The sequence below is a fragment of the Berghia stephanieae genome, chromosome 13 (assembly GCF_034508935.2).
Source record: "Berghia stephanieae isolate SIO BIC M18660-M18661 chromosome 13, UCSD_Bste_1.3, whole genome shotgun sequence".
Taxonomy (NCBI): domain Eukaryota; kingdom Metazoa; phylum Mollusca; class Gastropoda; order Nudibranchia; family Aeolidiidae; genus Berghia; species Berghia stephanieae.
In genome coordinates, this window is record NC_088372.1 from 11,975,196 (window position 1) to 11,996,098 (window position 20,903).

The 20,903-nt window shown below is 36.2% G+C and overlaps 1 protein-coding gene across 1 annotated transcript in view; it reads right to left on the reverse strand.

The window, feature by feature from the left end:
• LOC144959113 (SPATS2-like protein) overlaps positions 1-12,931 on the reverse strand; it is a 54,277-nt gene extending 41,346 nt beyond the window's left edge. The window contains exon 1 of the mRNA XM_078891538.1: positions 12,752-12,931. The gene's annotated coding sequence lies outside the window, so the exon portion shown is untranslated. The remainder of the gene's footprint in view (positions 1-12,751) is intronic.
• Between the last annotated feature and the right edge of the window lie 7,972 nt (positions 12,932-20,903).

Genomic DNA, 20,903 nt, shown 5'->3' on the forward strand with positions numbered 1-20,903 from the left:
CGCATTGCATGTCTGTTGTGATTGCGAAAATAAGCGAAATATACAAGTATTACAATCGATGGTATGCGTTTAAGTATAATACAAACCTATTCTACTCACTTAATTAATCGCACAAATACACAAAACTATGTGTAACCTTAATTTTACAGTATGTATATATATATATATATATATATATATATATATATATATATATATATATATATAATATATATATATATAATATATACGCTTTGATGCGAAACAAAACTGCTCGTGGGGCCATGTAATGGGACCGTCACCAACCGCAAGTATGCTCCGTGGTATACGTCGGACGTTAAAGAAGCTAAAACGAAGTGTCGGAGAGCAGAAAGACTGCTGAAAACATCAGGCCTCATGATTCATCGTGAAATTTTCAAGAGCGCATTTCGTGCCTGGAAGACAACAATAAAAAAGGCAAAGACCACGTATTTTCTTTCAAAATTTGAAACTTCTAAATCTTGTAAACAATTATTTAACATCTGCAATGATCTACTTGGACGTGAAAGATGCACTTCATTACCATCTACAACCAATCAAAGAGACTTGCCAGACACATTTGTCAACTTTTTTTAAAGACAAAATCCATAACATTCGTTCAGAACTAGATCGGCATGAACCATTTATAGATACAAATACATTCTGTGGTACCCCTTTAGACAAGTTCCAACCAGTTTCACCTAGTTTCATAAACGAGTTGATAAAAAAAGCCCCCATTAAATCCTGCGACCTTGATCCCCTACCAGCACAGCTTTTGGCCAGCTCCATCGATACATTATTACCATCCATTACATCAATCATAAATACATCCATACTGACTGGCGAAGTTCCATCGTGCTTTAAAAGTGCCCTCGTCAAACCACTTCTGAAGAAACCATCACTGGACCACAATATATTAAACAATTATCGTCCTGTATCAAATTTACCTTTTTTGTCAAAACTTTTGGAGAAGGTAGTTCTTACACAATTAACATCTCATCTTAAGAACAACAGTTTGGAACAACCCTTTCAGTCAGCCTACAAACATCAACACAGTACTGAAACGGCGCTTCTTAAAATCTTTAATGACTTGTTATGTAATGCTAACAATATCAATGTATTATGCCTTTTAGATCTTTCAGCTGCCTTTGACACCATTGACCATGACATTTTGTTAAGAAGACTAGAAAATACGTTCGGCATAAAAGGAATTGCCCTTAAATGGTTTACATCATATTTACAGGATCGATGGCAGACTGTCGTGGTGAATGGTGTTCAGTCAGAACAAGTTTTACTAAATTTTGGAGTGCCACAAGGCTCTGTTCTTGGCCCTGTCCTTTTTACTGTATATATGCAGCCCCTTTCTAGTCTGATATCCAGATTCAATCTGAGTTATCATTTTTATGCAGATGATACGCAAATATATGATTCAGCACCCCTTAGTAATTTACAGTTCTTAATACAACGAATTACGAGCTGTTTTAATGAGATTAAATCTTGGATGTACCACAATAAGTTAAAATTAAATGATAGTAAAACTGAGATTTTAATGTGTGGAAGACCGAGTATCCTTAAACAGGCAAATAAATCACTAATTACTCTCGGAAATAGCACAATAGAATTTTCAAATAAAGCAAAAAACCTTGGCGTCATCATTGATAAAGATCTTTCCATGACAAGCCACGTGAATAACACCATACAATCTATGTACATAGAAATGAAAAAAAATAAGCAAAATTCGTAATTTAATACCGAAGCATATAACAGAACTTTTAATTAATTCCTTGGTTTTATCTAAATTGGACTACTGTAACTCCCTTTGGGCGAATTTAACTAAAGACAAAATTAGCAAACTTCAGGTTGCTCAAAATAACGCAGCCAGGCTCATTGTACGCAATAACAAAAAATACCCGTCAGCAACTCTTCTTCTCCGTGAGTTACATTGGCTTCCTGTTGAAAAAAGAGTTGCCTATAAGATTTGTACTGTTGTCTACAAATCCCTAAGCACGAACAGTCCCTCCTATATTAAAGACCTTCTAAACATATATGTCCCCAATAGAAACTTGAGGTCAAGCAATGACCAATCAATCCTTGTCAAACCTAAGCCATTGCGTAAAATAGGTGAACAGTCTTTTCAATTTTCGGCCCCCCATTTTTGGAACTCTCTCCCGTCACACGTGAGATGCTCGGATTCGTTGACAACGTTCAAATCTCGCTTAAAGTTTTATCTTTTTACGTCATAATGTTGCAATATTATTTTCATATTTTGTTGTTGTTAAATTGAATTCGTATCACGTTTCCTTCACACTTGTCTCACTGTAATATGTTTTGTTTTATATCACTGTAAAGCGCTTAGAGCCTGTGACAACGGGGTAAAGCGCTATATAAATACCATTTATTATTATTATTAATACCGGTCCACTGGCTTCCAATAGAGAAAAAAATAATATACAAATTCGCATGTTTTGTTACAATTTCATTCACCATACATCACTTGAATACCTTGAATGCCTTGTAATGATCTATTTCAAATCCCTCCTAACTTTATCAGGATTTTAAATAACTCAATACATAATATTTTCTCACAGCTGCGCCTTGATGATTTATTACACCGACATCTGCTATAATTACAAGAATGCCCAATTATGACACTGAATAAATTAACGTCCAGTCGATAGACGAGAGATGCCATATGGTTGAATAATTAATTGACCGTCGATCAAAACGCAGTAAAATTATCATTGGATTACACAATTATTACCTGTCGGTCCAGCCATGACTAAGGCACACGGAATATAATTGGTGTCGAGTAATTGACCAGTAACATTCTGGCACTAACGAATCCTAGAACATCATTGGTTTCTGGGATTGACTAAACTCCGGTCATATTTCTATATAAGAAAAGATTAAGCTAATTCGATCTCTCTCTCTCTCTCTCTCTCTCTCTCTCTCTCTCTCTCTCTCTCTCTCTCTCTCTCTCTCTCTCTCTCTCTCTCTCTCTCTCTCTCTCTCTCTCTCTCTCTCTCTCTCTCTCTCTCTCTCTCTCATTACCAAGATGCTATTCTAGAGACCAGCTTGAAATTCTATGTAGCTGGAAGCATTGTATGGACAAAGGTATGAAGTAAAAATCAATCTTTTAGCTGTGGACTTAAATTGTGTTATGATCAATTAATGTAATTTAAAACTGGTATGTGTAGTGAGTAATAATTAATATTGTGTTTTCGTCTGGGCCGTGAGTAGATACAACCTATGAAATAACAAACATCGATAACTCATGTTATGTTATTAACAGAAATTGATAACTCATGTTATTATAACAAAAATTTCATTCACTCTCTTTATCTATATATGTATATATATCATTATGTGACCCATCGTCTCAAAACGGTTTTATGTCGGAACGAAGCATATGCTTAAAAGCCGAATTTAATGTTAAACTGGTCAAAAATATATATTGTTGGCATTCGCACCATAAAATATGGTCGCCATTCTCCTCAATAAATCATATTAACTCAAAATAAGTCTGATATTTCTGGTTATAAAGTCAATTTTCCACATCTTAACCAACCCGACTTAATACCGTTTTGAGGCGAATGGTCACATATGTATGCATGTCTTCCAAATGAATGAATTACATTATATGAATTTAATTTTTTTTAAAAATAAATAAATAAGATAAAATTCCCTTTATTCATCCCATAGTGGATATTTGTCATGAGGGTCGATTCCAAGGGAAGACTGAAATAACCCAGGCGTCAGCCGCAGTGCAGCGCCGCAAATTGAGCTAAGGCGAGGTGACTTGCTCAAGGCCACACAGCGGAGCGGCGGGTGATCGAACTCGATGCCTTTCGGGTAGGAACCAAAGACCGTACCGCTGAGACACGCCCCCCCCCCTCCCTTTTACATTTACAAATGCGCTATCGCTAATACGTGATCGTAATATTATGTATTTATATGTGATGATTCTTATGCTCTCATTGTTTAATTATCTTTCCCCACTCCACCAAGCTACCTGTAGCCCGTTAATTAAATTAAGGATCATGACTAACAAATTTTAGATCAGTGGTGATGTCACGGGTTTGTTAATTGGAAATCCTCCCATCACTGCTCATAAGGAATACAAACATTTCGCAACTAGTCAAAGATTTCCCCCTGTTTATTCACAGATCTGGTTACCATTAAACGTCATTCGGTTACACGTTGATCCAGAGCTGAATCTATCAATAGGATTCAACAGTCGTACCGTCACTTCCTTCCTAATGATATATGGTAACTTAGTAACACTGGCTCTAAACTATCGGAACAATGGCGGACGCCGTATGAAATATTTCTCCGGCGAGCTTAAAAGCGTATCCAGAGGAAAAAAAAAACCCCATCAATTTGATCATGTTTTGACTTTTACACATTCTGATCACAAGGCATATGAAAAGGGAACGAAAAGTTCTAGCCAGCATGAAGAATAAAAAGTAAAGATTTTCTTTGTTTAGAACCAAGATGGCCGCCGTTGCCGGGCGCGTGACATCAGACTACTGAATCCAATTGACCCACTAGGACAACCAGACAATGACGAAAAGGCTCCTCAATAAAATAACCTTAACGCCGTCACCAGTCATATCCAAACAGATAAGGAACCAATTATAATAATTTGAGAAACGGACCATGAAGGGATGAACTACCCATAGCCTTATTTTAATTAATTAAAATGTACTATTATTATTCTTTTGGCTAATTATGTGTTAACGTGTTATTATGTAAGGCAATTCTGTTGATTTATATTACAGTATTTCTGCGTTAACATGGCTTAATACTTACTTTCTGAACCTATCTATCCCTATATAACGTGCCAATAGTCTACCACTACTTCTACTACCTTTGTCTTTATATTTTTAAAACTTTTTGTCGAGTTGTCAGGAATTTTAACCCGACTATAACAGGGCAAAAGTGGCACCAGACAACTTATGTGTTTGGGGAAGTTATCTGTCTATTCCTATTTGCCACTTCTCCTTCATAGAAGGGACATGCCTTGTGAGGGAATATAGACCAATTTGATCTCTGCGATCCGCCAGTTCTTCGCTAATGGAGAAAAACATCCCAAGAACAATGTTTGCTGAGCGTGGTTTTGTATTTTCGGCTCCAATCATATGGAATTATTTACCACATGAAACCCGACAATGTGAAAGTTTACCAGTCTTCAAACGGCATTTAAAAACCAATCTCTTTCATTCTGCTTTTCATGATTCTATGTGAACTTCGAACAGGATATATATATATATATATATATATATATATTATATATATATATATATATATATATGTGTGTGTGTGTGTGTGTGTGTGTGTGTGTGTGTGTGTGTGTGTGGACTGTTGTGGTGATTTTGTAGTCGAATGAATGAACTAGTGTGACGCCAAAAAAAAACTATTTAAAAGCACCTTTGAGCACTATTTGCGGATACTGGCACTGTAATAATAATAATAATAATAATAATAATAATAATAATAATAATAATAATAATAATAATATAATTATCCATTGAGAACTAATCACCTAACTGGGAGTCAAAAAACAATAACAAAGAACAGAGTAAGGTCAGCTTCACTCTTTCTATTCTTTGTAAACAATCAACTATAGATAGTATGCAGATGACGTCACTCAGGGCTTTGTTATTGTTTTTGCCATCCGCGTTTGTGAGTTGTTCTCACTAAACTGTATTAACCAGACTATAAAAGTTCATGGTTACACAGAGTTTGCGTGTTGGTCCGTTATACTTCCGGATGGCAATGTTGTGAACTCCTTGGCCAAGCGCATTCTATCTATAAGGTGAATGCGGTTATCACAGATTCTGTCGCTTAGTTGTAACCAACACAGAGAATACTTTTTCGAGGTCAGCACACATGTAAACAATTTTTAAAGGGCTCGATGATTTCTACGAGTGGACAAAACTCACAAAACAACACAAATCATTTTAAAAACAAGCCTGAAAACCGAGATACCAGTCCTGTGTGGAGAGTTCATTGTAATTTTTCTTTGTTCACAAACAAAGGGACTGAATTTGGTAGATAATGCATTCGCTCAATATCATCTTCTTCTTCTTCTTCTTCTTCTTCTTCTTCTTCTTCTTAAAAAAATATCCAGTCGACACTTCTTTTTTTCTATTAATTTATTTAATTTAATACCTAGGTGTTCCAAGTATGTCGCTAAATACATAAGAAGCCGACGTGTACATATAATAATATTATTATGACAACCGATCCCACTTATGGGCCTCGTTTAACATTGTTGTAATGGACAATATTTTGCGTCATTAAAAAAATTTTTTTTTTTTTTTTTTTAGATTTCCATTACAGTAATGAGCCCATAAGGTATTGGGTTATCAGACCTGCAAATAAGTACACGTCGCTTAATATCTAAGAAGCCTATGCTATCGATCACAATATTAGACTTTAATCCTACCATGATGATTTGGCGTGCAGTTTTATCTGTCACATTAAATAAAGAAATTCCAAGAAGACCCCACGAGATTGGTTTCGGTTTTGATTTTCGGTTTCTTACGAAAGTTGTCCAGTTGTTTGTTATGTCACGTACTGTGAAGAATGTGGTTATGATTACACGGTTTTAACCAATGCTGCCAGATGGATATGTGCGTGGCCAAATTAGCTTAAAGTGACTATAACTACTCTGTGCTATAAGGATAACAATGCTTCAGTTGTTAATGTATTCCTTTTTTTTTCTTTCCAATTTATATTTTCTAAAAAATAATAGCAATCTTTCCCCTAGTGTAGTTGATTTGTTTGATTACCAAAATTGATGAGTTGGTTTCTCTCTCTCTCTCTCTCTCTCTCTCTCTCTCTCTCTCTCTCTCTCTCTCTCTCTCTCTCTCTCTCTCTCTTTTTTTTTTTTTTTTTTTTTTTTGTTTTTTTTGAATGGGTTTGAAGTGTTTGTAACTTCTGGCTACGCGAGGTTCTATATTGTGGTAAAAAAAAAAAAAACCCAAAAAACTCACAACATTTCGCCAGCCGGATAGAACGCGCCAACATACAAAACTGCGTGTAACCTAAAACCGTTTATTTTATAGTCTCATTGATACAATTGAATGAGAACGACTCACCACACTGACAGGCTAAAAACAATAGCAAAGAGCTGAGTGACGTCCATTTCGTTCTATCTATTTGATCACCTTTTGAAATCGAAATTTGCCACAAGGAACGCTGGTGATATTGCAACCCTGGGTGTAGCCCGTGTTTAGAAGTGACACATAGATCTAATTCGTTTTTTTAAATCCTACCTCTTATCATTATGTAAAATCAGTGGTCTGTGAAAGCATTTTAACCCCTATCCAGCGAGACTCAACGTCACCTCCTGATTTACATACAGGGCTGATAACCCGAATTGTAATCGGCCAAACCAAAATAAATAAAATAATAATAGATAAGTATTGTCCATTCCGACTATATTGTGGTCTAGTGGTATGACACTCACTTTCGGATCGGGAGGTCCAGGGTTCGAGCCTTGCTCGGCGCATAGTTGTGTCCTTGGAAAAGGCTCTTTACTCACACTACTACTACTACTACTACTACTACTACTACTACTACTACTACTACTACTAACAATACTACTGTTGCTCCTGCTGCTGCTACTGCCACTAATGATTATACTACTACCTACATCCCTTATATTTTGTATTTATTTCCAATTCCAATGTATTTATTTTCCAACAATAGTCCACACTTTATTTTATTTCACTTTCTTTACTGCATTACACAGTCCCTCTCCGCTTCCCCACTTTTGACTTAATTAATTGCGCACCTTTTATAAATAGATATCTTATTTTTCTATTTTAATTCGTGATTCCTCACAAAATAGAATAGATACTATTTCTTGCCCATCAATGTTTTTGTTTATTCATCTTAACAACGCCACCACCACATTATCTCATTCGTCTGTAGTGTTTCATTCATCCTGTTTTGTTGATAAAGGGGAAAGCCGAAACGTCCACTTTTATCTCTTTTCGTATATTTAATTGAAGCTTACATTCAATTTCACATTGTTATTTATTTTTTTCATTTTTTTTTTTTTCAAAACCAGATACAACCTCCTAACATCAACCTTTAGAAACTCGAACGAAAGAAAATCCACCACACCCAGCGAAAAGATAATACTACTAATAATAGACTTTATTCATCCACAAATTGGAAATTTGTTTACAGACGTGGCATGCATAAAAATGTATAAATATAATGTTAAGAATTTATGGCGACAATGCGTGTGTGTGTGTGTGTGTGTGTGTGTGTGTGTGTGTGTGTGATGTATATATATATATATATATATATATATATATATATATAATAATAATATATATATATATATAATAAAATATATATATATATATATATATATATATATATATATATATATATATATATATATATATATATATATATATATATATAAATTTTACAAAGTAATTTCTTTTGTCTATAATTTTCACAATTAAGTAGGCCCGACATCACATAACTTCTTCACCTAAAAGAAAATAAATGAACTTTTATATCGCGCAATATCCACTAAACGTGCTCAAAACGATTTTCCCTGATCAATAGCAACGGGTAGAAAAAGTCATGACGCCTGTTAGCTGATATTACAATTTTTTTTCAGACAGAAACAATGCTGTTAACGGCCAGGTACTCATTTTACACCCGAGTACGGTGAGAGAATGTGAGTGAAGAGCCATGTCTAAGGACTCAACCATGCACCGAACGAGGCTCGAACCAAGGACCTTCCGATCAGAAAACGAGTGTCATACCACAATACCACATAGCCGCATATTATGGTCGTTTACAAAAGAAACTAGACATTTTGTTTTCGCCAATATTTCGATACTGGATGGAACAAATACAATGACATATATACAGATTTGGAAACTAGACAAAACTCGTTTTCTTTTGGTGTATAATTCATTGAATTTATGTAAACCGTTTCAAAGTCGCAAATATCCAAATGCAGTGATCAAAAACTCGATTTTGCAAAATTGAGCAAAAAATTGAAATCATCAAACGCGGCGCACTTCACTTTAGTATTTTGAATGTTCACTAGTGCGGGGCGGTCCTTGGCAAGCTTAAGGACCACGGTCCTACGGTCCTTGGGAAATGAAGACCGCAAGGACCGAGAGACCGGTCCGTTCATTCTTGAACCGTTAAAGACCGCTACACGATGAAAACCGTGGCCTACAGGAGTAAAACACACGGAGTAGTCACACTCATTTCAAATTGTAACCTAATTAGAGAAGAGGGGTGATGCCTTCTTTATTTGCTCACCGTACTTCATTGTTACTTCGATAATTTAATAAAATTTGAAATTTATCCCCATTAACGGAGATAATGGCATCGCCCAAGGCGTTGATCGACTTGTTCGTGGCGTTGATACACACACGCAACTCCTACCCCCCCCCCCCCCCCCCCCACACACACACACATTAGAGGGCAGCGAGCATTGAAGAGTAAGAGAGAGACGTGAAGTTATAATAAGAGGGGGTGGATGAGGTGATAAGAGGGGTCGATGGTGACTTTTCGCCAGATCTAACAAACTCAGCTACCCATTCATTGCTGAGTAGACAGGGATTCAGAAAAAAATCGACTGCACCCGGGATCGATCTCTGGCCCTTTGCGTATAAAGAGAGTGCTCTATCAACTGAGCTATCGGGGTCCCCAAATATTCTATTGGACCTTTTAAAAATACAGACGTTATAACTGGTTTTTTTGGACGGAAGAAACTAATGAAACTCATATTACTTGATTAGTTAAAACACCAAACGAAATTTTAATATTATTGTATTATTTTAAATGACAACAATGCGATAGAAAGGAGTGGCGACAAGAGATGGACAAAAGAAAACAAAAAATCAGAATGCAACTTGCTAGGTTCGACACACACACACACACACACACACACACACACACACACACACACATCTTTAGTAGTCACATACATTTCAAACATTAGAGAAGAGGGGTCATGCCTTCATCATAGATCATTGTCATTGCGATCATTATGGTGTAGTAAATTTTGAAATTTACCCCATATAATGGAATCGTCCAAGGCGTGCGCCTCCTGTTCCCCCCATCTCACACACGAAAGGGCGGTTTGCGGAGTGGAGGGAGGTGGTCGTCTGCCTCTATGGTCGTCTGTGTCGTTTAGTGTATGGCAAAGGGGGGTGGGTGCGATTAATTAAGTGGGATGGGTGGTGATTGGTGGAAGATAGGCAATGGACCGAGGCAACGAATCGCTGGGGAAGTAGTATGGCGCGAGACCGTTGAAAGGTGATAAGAAGTGAGGACCGCCGGCGGTCTTCCTCTTTGGGACTGGACCACGGTTCACAGCTAAAAGACCGTGGGACCGGTCCTCGGTCCGGTCATCAGCGCGGCACTAAATGTTCACCGTTATAATTGATCAGTACCACAGCTCTTTGCCTCATTAATGATATCGGCTGACGGGCTGTTTATGCTGGGATGTTGTCATCCCAAATAGTATTTATTCTGACGGACAGTTCATCGAATTTGGTACCTGCAGCGTTCTTGCTTGCTTTTTCTTTTTCTTTTTTAGCTTTCTATTAATAAAATCCTACACTTGTTCAGTGGGATTGATGTCAGGTGACCAGCTGACCACGGCGTCATCACCCAGGGTTAAGGGCCTTAAGGCTAACACACACCGGAGACCGACTCTGACTATCCGGCATTGCCATCCTCTGTCGTCTTTCGTATAAAGACGTCGGGCACTGACAAAATAATAAGAAGAGCCGCTAGACCTACCAAACTCGAAATAAAACAAAAACGGCAGAGGCCGTCGGATGCTTGGTATGGGTAGGTCAAGCGGCTCTTCTCTTTATTCTTAATTCTTAGTATTTTGTTCGTGCCGGACGTCTTTATCCGGAAGACGGCAGAGGAAGGCAGTGCCGGGTCGTCTAAGTCAGTCTCCGGTGCTGGTTAGCCCTTACATTTGAATCGTTTAGGAAAATAGATATAATTTGACGAGCTCTATGTGGTGAGGAGTCATCATGCTGGAATATCACTACTTGACGACGATTGGTTCAAGAATATTGTTGATGTATAATAATAGGGGGCGAAATGGCATTGCACGGTTATCCCGGGTTCGAGCCCCACTTCAGGCAATTTCGTTTTTTTTTCCTAGGGCAAGATTATTAACCCCCAATTTGCTCACTTAGACTTCATTGGTGATTCCTGTTGACATCAGACATTCTGATTGATGGATTATCTATATTCCTTCAGGAAATGCCTAGGCGACGGAATCTTATGGTGCCGCTACGACAGGGCATATAAGATAATATGTGACCCTTCGCCTCAAAACGGTATTAAGTCGGGTTGGTAAAGATGTTGAAAATTGAATTTATAGCTAGAAATATCAGAGTTGTGTTGAGTTTATACGATGAGGAGAATGGATACCATATTTTAGGGTGCTAATGCCAACAATTTATATTTTGGACCAGCGGCTTTTAAGCATCTGGTTCGTTCCGACATAGTACCGTTTTGAGACGATGGGTCACATATAATATATAAGAATAATAGGTCTGAGTTGAGCCTTTGGTTGATACGTATTAATTAGGTTTTTCTTCCAATTATCACTTCTCGCATTATTTCAGATTCAAGTCTTCGATGTGTTTCTTCAATGATGCTTTCGTCATTGAAACGTTCACCTCGACGTCAATAGCACAAAATCCAAATCCGTTTTGTGTCTCTAGAATCAACTTCATAGTGCGATCCGTCTGTAAATAGAACACTGTCCCACATTAATATTATTCTGAGATCCCAGTGCCCATTTCAGTCGAGCAACTTTGTGCAAAAAGGGGTAGCTAGGGCTTTTGAAACCACGTTCAGTCAGCGTGAACATTTGTGACCCTTCGCCTCAAAACGGTATTAAGTCGGGTTGGTAAAGATGTTGAAAATTGAATTTATAGCCAGAAAAATTAGACTTGTGTTGAGTTTATACGATTTATTGAGGAGAATGGATACCATATTCTAGGGTGCTAATGCCAACAATTTATATTTTTGACCAGTTTTAACATTAAATTCGGCTTTTAATCATCTGGTTCGTTCCGACATAATACCGTTTTGAGACGATGGGTCACATTTGGTGTGACAACTAGTGAGTAGTAACGCTTATGTGAAATTTAATACCTGAAATTTATCTTTTGGGTGCGCATTTACAAAAAGTCACTTTGCATCTGCTCCTCATTTATTGTGTCAAAAAAAGCCAAGCGATACATCAATAGAGAGAAACAATTAAATTGTCGACTACTTCTTCTTCTCCCATTAAGGCCAAAGCTTCAGGCTGAAGATTGTATGACCGATTTTTCAGTAACAGGGGCTTTAGAAGGGAGCAGGGAGCGACTTTTTTGAAGTCATCAGTCGAAAGGGCTTGTTTACATTTGGTAGGGAGTTCCAAAGTCGGATGGTGGAGGGGAAGAAAGAGTAAAGATGATGGTTTGTTGTTTCGTGGGGAATATCAAAATGCTGATTCTTGTTTTATATCTTTAAGATAACACGTACTACTTTCTTTTCTCTTATGTGAGAAAATGGCAAATACAAACGGTCTAGTTTCCCTTGAAAATGACTATATTATCGCCGTCCCGACATCATATTTCTTCAGTCAAGCAATTCATATCTCCCCTTTAAACGTCCGGGCGTAGGACACACTGTTTTGGGCCACTTTAATATGATTATTAATAATAATAAATTGTCTTACCGTTCGTCCTTTATGGTCCGTCCTACAGCTGAACGCCTGACACACTGAAAGTGACAAGAAGACTGAAGAAAACAGAGATAAAACTTGTGTGTAAAATTTAGATATAGGTATTGAATAAACGAGTGAATACACAGTGTAAGTTTCTCTTGTTGTGGAGACAAGAAAAATGCTTGTCGGAATGCTGTTATCTCCTAAAGGTGCACCGTGTTTCAATGTCACAATGAGATGGATTTAAAGTCCAACGGTCTCAGGGGTTGGGTGTTACTGGGGTCGGAGGTGAGGTGGGAGGTGGGGAGGTTTGGATAGATTTAACCCTATTGATTTTAAAATCCATAATAGATATAGGTAAAGGCTGTATGTCATTTTGATATTGGCTGGCGACTGATGTGTGGGTATTTTGTTTGTATGACATATTTATGTGTGTTATTTCTCTCTCTCTCTCTCTCTCTCTCTCTCTCTCTCTCTCTCTCTCTCTCTCTAACACACACACACACACACACACATTCTCTCTCTCACACACACGCGTACATTCTCTCTCTCTCTCTCTCTCTCTCTCTCTCTCTCTCTCTCTCTCTCTTCACCTCTTCTTCTTCTCTTTCCCTCCCTCTTACTCGTATTTCTGTTTCACTCCCTATCTACTATCTATCTATCTATCTATCTACCTGTAGATATATATATATATATATATATATATATATATATATATATATATATATATATATATATATATATACATATATGCATATATTATATATATGCCCATATATACATATATATATATCTTTCTAAATATATGTCTGTCTCTCTATCTCTGTGTGTTGTGTTGTGCGATTCTGTGTGTGAGTGTGTGTGGTTGGCATTTATAAATAATCTTTTGGTTTGCATGAATACAAATCTAACGTTTTTATCTTATTTATTTTTGTTGTTGTTGTTGTGGTGAAAATGTAATTCCAGCAGATGGAGAAAAATACAAATTATCGTTAATAGAAGTACTATCTACTACCATATAATTGGTCACAAAATATCTAGACTTGTATATCTTACATGGAGGGGTGGAATAAACGTATTCTTTATATCCTTTGTATTTATAAAACTCATTATATGTTATCGTGCAATAACGCACACTCGTAAGCTCGTAGTTTTATTCGGCACGATAAAAATAACTCGTAACTGAATACAAAGGAATGAAAGAATCGTATATTCTACCCCTCAGTCGACACCGATAAGTCATCTTTGAATAAAAGACATATTCCAATATAGATATAATGAAGTTGACGTCATTCGGTCTTTGTTATTGTTTGTTGCCATCACATTTATGAGGAATTCTTTCTTAACTGTATTATCCAGACTATAAATGTTCAAAGTTACACATAGTTTTGTGTGTTGGTCCGTTACACTTCCGGATGGCAAAGTTGTGAGCTTCTTAGCCAAGCGCATACTATCTATACTTAAATGATAGATACGTCTTTCTTTTAAAAATCTAATTTTTTGTGAAATTTAACGCTTGATAATCTGACGTCACAATTTGTTATTGTAAACTTGATATCACTACGCGTTACTATTTTTGGGAGAGGAGTGAAATACGTCATATTGAAAAGTTGATACCCCGATTGCCTAGTCTGCAGTTTTACTATTATCTATATATCACGTTATTCAATAATCTGTTATTGTTCGTTTATTATTTCAAAATTTCTCACTAGTTTAATCCCCCTTCACCATAACAGCCTCCATCAACCCAGACACTCTCTTCTTACGTTTTCTGTCAGCTGTTTACGGATGTTCTCGCTAAAGTATTTTCTTTTTGCTGATTCGACTAAACCTAGTAGCTATGTCAAATCGTTGCTGTTTGTCATGACCTGGGCCTGCCCATGTATTGTGTTAGAGTTTGTTTTTTTTTGTTATTGTTGTTGTTGTTGTTGTTGTTGTTGTTGTAGTTGTTGTTGGTGGTGGTGGTGGTGGCGGTGGTGGTGGTGGTGGTAGTGGTGATATTGTTGTTGCTGTTATTATTATTATTATTATTATTATTATTATTATTATTATTATTATTATTATTATTATTATTATTATTATTATTATTATTATTATCGTTATTATTATTGTTATTATTATTATTATTATTATTATTATTATTATTATTATTATTATTATTATTATTATTATTATTATTATTGTTATTATTATTATTATTATTATTATTATTATTATTATTATTATTATTATTATTATTATTATTATTATTATTATTATTATTATTGTTGTTGTTGTTGTTGTTGATGATGATGAACTGAGATATTACCAAGTTTAGTTTTTATCAAAAATGAGTTCTTGTCACAAACAATTAAATCAACCCTTTTTGTATATCTTCGGGAAAAATCAAAACTTAATTTCACTTCTAAATATATTTTTTTTATGGCTGTCATGTTGAAAACGTATGAAATTTGAGAAAAGTTGCTGGATACCTTCCCCATACATATCACCATAACTTCATGAAAAATCACCCGATTTACTTCAGATAAAAATTGAAATACTATCATGGTGAGCATATTCTTTCAGATTATGAGGAAAAAAAAGGAAAAAAATTTTTTTTTAAAAATCCAAAATTTTCACCTTCCGACTGATTATGTCATGCAATGACACGGCTTAATTTAGCATTGTTGTAATGGATCGGTACTATTAATTTCACATTGGTCTGAGACCATAATTTCCATTTTAACTATGAAACAAACCATTACAATTTGGGTTGTCAAACGAATTAAACAAATTATCTAAATATGAATATCTATATGAACGCATTTCTACGGAGTTACCATGCTAAATGCGCTTCACACACAATATTTCATTTATTCCCCATAACAGGACACGCGGAAACATATTTCCATTTCATACAGTACCAGTCGCCTGGTAGGTTCCTTTATCATAACTTGAAATAACTACGAGTCAAGCACAAATTCGAACTCCAGATGTAAAAGGGTTCAAATCAACGTATACTTATTTACAGGCCCGACAACCCAAAATGTCAATGGGCTCATTGTTGTCATGGGCATTAACACGTACTCTCAAACGAACGTAAAACATTTCCCATTACGACTAGATGTTAAATCGAGCCCATAATTATGTTCGGTTATCAGACCTGCAACTATGTGCACGTCGATTGATATCAAAATCAATAACCGCTGACGTTGTTTTGATTAGTTGATTGATTTCTTTTTAATCGTTTTTAGTTTTATCAATTATTTCCTCAAGTCCAACTCGGATTACTGGCGTCTATAACTCGATAACACATTGTTTGTTTTTCTGACACTTAGATTGTGATCAAAAGATTATTGATATGATTTTTTAAAAAGTAGGTACACACTAACGGACTTTTATACCAGGTCACCCCGAGTTCAAATATGTAGATAAAATGCTAGTGACGTCATTAAAGTACTGTACGTTTCGGGCTCAAAACCCTTCTTCAGCAAGTAATAATAGAAAACAAAAAACGAAAAAAACAAAAACAAAAAACAATACAAAACAAAACAAAAAAAAAAAAAAAAAAAAAAACGAAAACAAACAAACAAAATACTATCAAACAAATAGACAAACAAACAAAACAACCAACAAACAAACCACTTAAGATGTTACCACATTACGTCAAATCCAGAAAGACGGTTGGAGGTTATTGAAAATTGTCCGTGTTTAACCAGATAACTGCAGTTCTCTGAAAAAAAAAAAACAAACCCAAAAACAACTCACATTTAAATATTTGGCCAGAAAACTCGTCCTTCAAATATCCATTGATTGATTTAAATGACCCTCATCTTGTCAAAAACTCTCAAACCTGGGACTTCAAGGAAGACTTCAATGATGTCCCAGATTTGAGTGTCTTTTATATTTAAAATATTGAGCTTTTATATAGCGCAATATCCACTAAACGTGCTCAAAGCGCTTTACAATGGGTCCATGGCCAACAGCAACACTTAACATGTAGGACGGGACATGACGCCTGTTAGGCGATATTACAATTTTTCGGACAGAGACAACGCTGTTAACGGCCAGGTACTCATTTTACACCTGAGTAAGGTGAGAGAATGTGAGTGAAGAGCCTTTTCCAAGGACTCAACTATGCGCCGAGCGAGGCTCGAACCCAGGACCTTCCGATCCGAAAGCGAGTGTCATACCACTAGACCACATAGCCGCACATCTTTAACAAGATGAGAGTCATAACAATAGATCGGCATAATTTAAAGGACAAGTTTACTGGCCAAATTCACCGAAGACGAGTTTTTTTTCTCTCTCCAGAGTACAGCTGTTAACTGGCTAAATAGAGTATTCTATTCATATTTTGAAGCTGTCATCTTCATTTTTGTACAGACACCTTTTACAGTCCACAACTTCTAGCAGCTTAATACAATAGCGAAGCCATACAGCTTTAATTTTTTCTTTGAGGGGGGGGGGGGGGGGGGGGGGGGGGGGAATTGTCTTGTTTTGCTTATTTTTGGTTTGTTATGTTTTGATTTTTGTTTTGTTTCTGTGTGTAATCCTTTTTTGTTGTTGTTGGTATGACATCGGTAGTTCAATGGAAGGTATGCATGGTGTCTCGTGTCTCGTCTTATAATACAAGTGCAAGCGATGATGAGTGTATGTGGTTAGTCACTAGATGAATGAAAATGATTGCAAAAATCTTGCTTTTGGCATTGTGTTTTTGGGTAAGACACTATAGGGAATGAGATTAGCGGAAGAGTAGCGTCCCTTGATTGGACGTCACCGGCGGAAAAGTTATTAGAGAGTGAACGTCATGTTGGTTGTGCGCATGCGTCTCTCGTCCTCGCTTTGAGTCATTGAGGCGGTATATTGTATTGTTTGTACGTTAACTCTCTCCTTACCGACCATGTTCAAATTTTTATTGAAATGTCATATCAACACACAAATTAAATCGTTAACCTCAAATTTATAAAGCAATAATAACATGCTATATACATAATTTAGTGTTATTTTTAAAGCCTTACAATTATTATTATTATTTTATTTTTTTTTACAAATTTTGTGATTTATAAAACATTACTTTAAACTAGAAGATAGACGGCTATTAATATTGTTTTGTTTCATTGTTGTTGTTGTTGTTGTTGTTGTTGTTGTTGTTGTTGTTGTTGTTGTTGTTATTTTTCTGATTGTTTTTTATGCTGCTGGTTTTTTTTTTTTTACTTTTTCTTTTTCTTTTTCTTTTTTTTGTTTGTTTTTTGTTTGTTTTTATTTGGAGTTGGGTTAGGGTTTTTTTTTTTGTACTGAAGAAAACTATATTTATTTGTTCCTCTCAATACAAAAAAAAAAAAAAAAAAAAAAAAATTGCCCGCATCTTCAAACAGCTTGGTAAAACTCTATGTTACAAATAGTATATTATAATATGGACACTCCCGATCCCGTTCCTCAGCACTGAGTTTTTGACAACAGATGTGCACAAATTCCTCCGGTTCAATTAATCGGATATAGACGAGACGTCAAGCTGCATAGATTAAGTTGAGTGAATGACCTGGACAACTGTGATGGTTTATAGGCGGTGGGAGATTAGTGGGTGGGTGGGTTGGGGTGGGGAAGTGGGGGGAGGGGGGTGAGGTGGAGGAGGGGAGGAGGGACGAGGCTATCAGGGATTAGTAGAATTACTATTAGTAGAAGTTTCAATGTCTTACACAATATAAGAACATTGCATACCAGTCAGAGAGAGAGAGATTGAGAGAGAGAGAGAGAAAGAGAGAGAGAGAGAGAGAGAGAGAGACTGTAAGGAAATAATAAGGGAAGAATATTGGGATTGGGATAGAGAGAGAGAGAGAGAGAGAGAGAGAGCGAAAGAGAGAGAGATAAGAGAGATCGAGAAAAAGAGAAAGAGAGAAGTAGATAGATAAACAGATAAATGGATAGATAGGTAGATAGATTGATGAATGAATAGGATAAACAGGATTTTTTTAAAAATAGAGAGATAGAGAAACACGGATTTGTAGAATAAAGACCCATTCACCTACGTAAATCTATATTTTTTGCATATACATTACACAACACATACACACACACACACATATATATATATATACACACACACACACAGAGGGAGAGAGAGAGAGAGAGAGAGAGAGAGAGAGAGAGAGAGAGAGAGAGAGAGAGAGAGAGAGAGAGAGAGAGAGAGAGAGAGAGAGAGAGAGAGAGAGAACCGAGGAGAACCAGAGATAGAGAAGGGGAGTGGGGTATGATCTATCAGGGTAATTTGTAACCTCTCTCTCGCTCTCTCTCTCTCTCTCTCTCTCTCTCTCTCTCTCTCTCTCTCTTTCTTTCTCTTTCTCTCTCTTTCTCCTGCTCACAAGATAAAATGGATTTATTGTCCTTCTTACGGACAGTAACCCATAACTCATAACAAACTATTTATTTGAATATTTTTCATAGTAATATCCCTTGGTGTGATTTTGTGATGTAGCTTTCAGTTTCCAGCAGTTTACTTGAAAGTTTTGGTAGCAGGATTGCCAGATTGGATTATATAAATCCAAGCAGCCTATTTTTGGATTATTTTTGGCGTTTTAAGTTTGGATTATTGGATTTATATTGCCTTAAGAAATTTTCAAAATTATATATTCTTTAATGAAAAAATACATTTTGAATCACAATATTTATTACTATAACTGGATTCAGTAGTCTGATATCACGCCGCCCGGCAACGGCGGCCATCTTGGTTCTAAACAAAGAAAATCATTACATTTTATTCTTCATGCTGGCTAGAACTTTTCATATTCCTTGTGGTCAGAATGTGTAAAAGTCAAAACATGATCAAATTTATGTTTTTTTTTTCAGCTCGAAACGCTTTTATGCTCGCCGGGGAAATATTTCATACGGGCATCCGCCATTGTTCCGATAGTTTAGAGCCAGTGTTACTATGTTACCATGCGTCATTAGGAAGGAAGTGACGTTACGACTGTTGAAGAGTATTAGGGGTACACCATTCGTTTGGCTAAAGGCGGGAACAAGGTCCCTTATTTTCTCATTTTGGTCCGTCTGTATGGAACACCATTCCACAGAGCATCCGAGAATCCAAATCATTGTCTGTTTTCAAGAAATCCTTGAAAACATTTCTTTTTTGATGTCATGTACTTTAAATATTATTTTGTGTTGATGTAATTTAAAGCGCCAAGAGCCTAATTGTTGAGGATACCGTATGCTCTATAAGAGTATTATTATTATTAACATCATCATCATCATCATCATCATCATCATCATCATCATCATCATCATCATCATCATCATCATCATCATCATCATTATTATTATATTATTATTATTATTATTATTATTATTATTATTATTATTATTATTATTATTATTATTATTATTATTATTATTATTATATATTATTATTATTATTATTATTATTATTATTATTATTATTATTATTATTATTATTATTATTATTATTATTATTATTATTATTATTATTATTATTATTATTATTATTATTATATTATTATTATTATATTAATAATAGAGGTTGGAACGTCACCGGCTGACGTGCAAAGTTTTGGCGGTAGCCAAAGAAATCCTAGGAAATCTGTTGTGCTAGCCTCTGAGAACTGAAAGCAAAAACATGCGTGATTCTTAAGTTTTGTTTTGAGACATGAAAATGGTCAACTTTAGTATAAATCCCTAAGTGAGGCAAAATGAGTAATTTGTGACTTGCAAATTGTGCATTGACGTGCCATACCAGCATACCACACTTGTTGGCGATGCTGTATAGAAAGGAAAACAAAACCAAGGAACCAAAGACACTTGAGTACACTGGAGGCCATGTGAGCTCCACAGTGACATGGTTTTAATGTTGCAAAGATTTTGTTGTAACAAACAGTAGTATGATCCAACGATTTGAGTCCAGCACTGCAGACGTCAGTACGCCAAAAGCAATGTCCACGCTGTGGGCAAGAACCCGAAACGGCAGAGCATCTAGTCGAAAGGTGTGTTGTGACGATGCTACCAGGCGGGTTCGCGACGGTGCACGAATGCGGACCGGACTTTGCTGATTGGGTCGATCGTCATAACATAATAGTGTGAACCATAAGAAGCTGCTGCCAAAAGCAAGGACATCCAAAGCATCGAATTTAGATGGTGGTGTAGACCCAAGACAGGAGGAGACAGAGGATGA